The sequence below is a fragment of the Struthio camelus genome, unplaced genomic scaffold (assembly GCF_040807025.1).
Source record: "Struthio camelus isolate bStrCam1 unplaced genomic scaffold, bStrCam1.hap1 HAP1_SCAFFOLD_96, whole genome shotgun sequence".
NCBI lineage: Eukaryota > Metazoa > Chordata > Aves > Struthioniformes > Struthionidae > Struthio > Struthio camelus.
Genome location: NW_027182746.1, coordinates 5,561 through 8,340, shown reverse-complemented (window position 1 = coordinate 8,340; position 2,780 = coordinate 5,561).

The window sequence follows — 2,780 nt, the reverse complement described above, 5'->3', positions numbered from 1 at the left end:
TTGAGCCCACCGCCCTGTGTGCACGGTGGGAGCGCAGCAGCTGGTCTGCCCCTCAGGGTGTCCTGCAGCTCTGCCTGGCTTCAGCAGCCGCAGGCTCTCGGGGCCCTTCTGCCCAGGTGCTATTAGCCCTCAAGGCTGGCGGCCCCGTACCTGTCGCAAGGCACAGAGGCTGCCAGCAGGCTCCTCACTGCCTTGTCAGGGTAGAGGCAGGTCAGCTGGAGAAGGGTGCCAAGCAGGACGTGCCGGGCCCACTGATCGCTGATGTGCAGCAGGTTCTCATAGATGCAGCTCACGACGCGGGACACCTGGAGGGGGTATGGCTGAGAGCGGGGCTGCTGCAGGATGGCCGCAGTTTCTTCCGCTGCCTTGGCTGTCTGTTTCCCTTCCCATCCCGCTTGGCTGCACTCCAATGGAGTCAGAGCCAGGCAGCCCTGGATTTGCGGAGGAACAACCCCCACCCGCCGCCCAGAGCCCAGAGCCCGGAGGCCAGGGCACGCCAGCCGCAGCATGCTTACGTGCTGCAGCCGGGAGGCAGAGTGTCTCATGGCCAGAGCCAGCATGCGGGCAGCCGCCGTGGTGTCGTAGGCGCTGGAGTCTCTCATGCCCTCGATGGCCGTGAGGAGGACCTCGGTCATCTCGGAGGGGGAGAGGTATTTCCCAAAGATCTGGGGGAGGAAGGAGGGGAGGGAAGACACAGTGCCCTGAGCGCCGCCCCGGGGCTGCTTGTTTGCGGCGGGAGAAGAGCTCTGCAGAGCGAGACGTGGGGCAGAGCTGGGAGAGTGGCAGCAAGAGAGCGGGGAGCAGGGGCCCTGCCAGGCTGGCCGATGGCCTCGGGGACGATGTGGCCAGAGGGCCTTTGCGGTGAGGCAGATAGTGGGAGTCCCGGTGCCCCTGTGCTGGCCCTGCTGTGCCCTGAGAGGAGCCTCTTGCCTGCCCAGGCACAGTGGGAGCCCCCTGCGTGGGGCCTGTGAGGCTCTTGCAGCCAGCCACACTGATCACTGGCTGCTGGGCTCTGACCAAGCCCTCTGCCTGCCCGGGGCCATGTGTCCCAGCAAGGGAGGAGCTCCTTACCATGGTGGCGTCGCTGGCGCTCTTGGACCAGGAGAGCCAGAAGGTCTCGGCTTCCCAGTCCCCCTGGAGCCGAGGATGCTCTGCACTGTCCTCTGAAGGCTTCCCACCTGGGCAGGAGGGAAAACACAGCAGCGCAGTCAGTGGGGAAGATGGAGAGAATGCGATGGCAGCCTGAAGGCATCAGGCAGAAACCTGGCTGCCAGAGGAAAAGGCAGCCCTTTGCCTGTGGCCCGGGCTGAGGCAGCACGGCGGCTTACCTGTGCCCATGTCTCAGGGGTTTCTGCTCCTTCCTCTGGCTGAGGAGAGCAGCCGAGGTGACGGGGAGGGGGGGAGGGGATCTCGCCTGCCCTTGCTGGCGTGTGGGTGTGTGGCAGGGCCCAGCCCGCTCTGGCTTCTCTTACTCTCTCGCTGCAGGAGGAAGCTGCCGAGGTGGCAAAGAGCGTCGGCAGCCCCACGCCTGGTGTCCTCGTCCTCATCGTTGCAGCACAGTCTGAGACGTGCCACCAGCTGCCCCAGCATCTGGAAATGCTCCGTCCCCAAGGCAGCAGGGCTGGCGCACGCTCCTCCGCTGGGGCCGCAGCCCTGGGGAGGGAGGAAGGACTGGTAGCAGGGCTGACGGGAGCCACTGGTGCCAAAGCCCTGAACCCAGGCATGGGCCCCGTGCTGGTGCCCGAGGGAGCCAGAGCGCAGGAGGCGTCTGCCCAAGCCAGAGCGCAGGAGGCGTCTGCCCAGCCCTGCTCCAACTGCTGCCAATTAGCTGCAGCGCTGCGGGTCCCAGCCTGCCCACCCCTGCACCCTGCCAGCTCTTCTGCCCAGGCGAGGGGCAACGGCCCCTGCTGCCGAGCAGCCCCGACCCAGCAGCCAGCAGCCGTGGCACGGCCAGGAGCAGGCAGCCTCCCTGCACAGCCCTTGGAAGGCAATGGGACTTAATGTAGGCGGAGGAGTAAAAGACAACTGTCGCCAGGAAGGGCAGCCTCCCGGGCAGCCCCCGTGGTCCTCCCCTCCTCTCCTCTGCTGCTTCTGCTGCCTTGCCTTGCTCCGCAGCCCACAGCCTGGGCTCCTCTGCTCCAGCACCCAGCACCTAGCCCCCTTCTCAGCTCCTCTGCCTTCTCTCCTGGCCGCCGCAGCCCACCTCTGCCACTAACCAGCTCCAGGGGCCCCTCACCTCCCAGAGCGACGAGCTGGCCAGGAGTTTGCTTAGCTGCGCAACCTGGCCCACGGCCCTCTCCCGCTCAGCTGCCCGCTGAGACGCTGTGAAAGGCAGCAGGACCTGGCAGGAGAAAAGCTGCTGGTCAGCCCGCCAACGTGACAGCTGCTCCCACAGTGGCAGCTCTGCCCAGCGCCTGGCAGGCTTTGCAGTGGCCGTCAAGGCAGCCTGTCAAGTGGCGCAAAGCCCCAAACAGGGCTCCTGCCCCAAGGGTCCCCGGCTGGCTGTGCCTGCCCAGGGACGCAGCTGCATCCCATGCCCATGGCAGCCTCTGCTCCTTGGCCTGCCCTCCTCCAAAAACCACCCCATGGCCCCTGGGCAGGAGCACAGGGCTCTGGGGCAGCCAGCCGCTGGGGCCTGCAGTGAGGGCTCCGGATCTGGGCCGTTGGGAAGCCCAAATTACAAAGCTCCAGGCCTGGGCCCCCCTTGCAGGCCAGGCGGGGCCCTGCGCTGCTCTGCCCTGCTCAGATCTGGGGAGGACGCAGCAGGCCAGGGAGGCGCT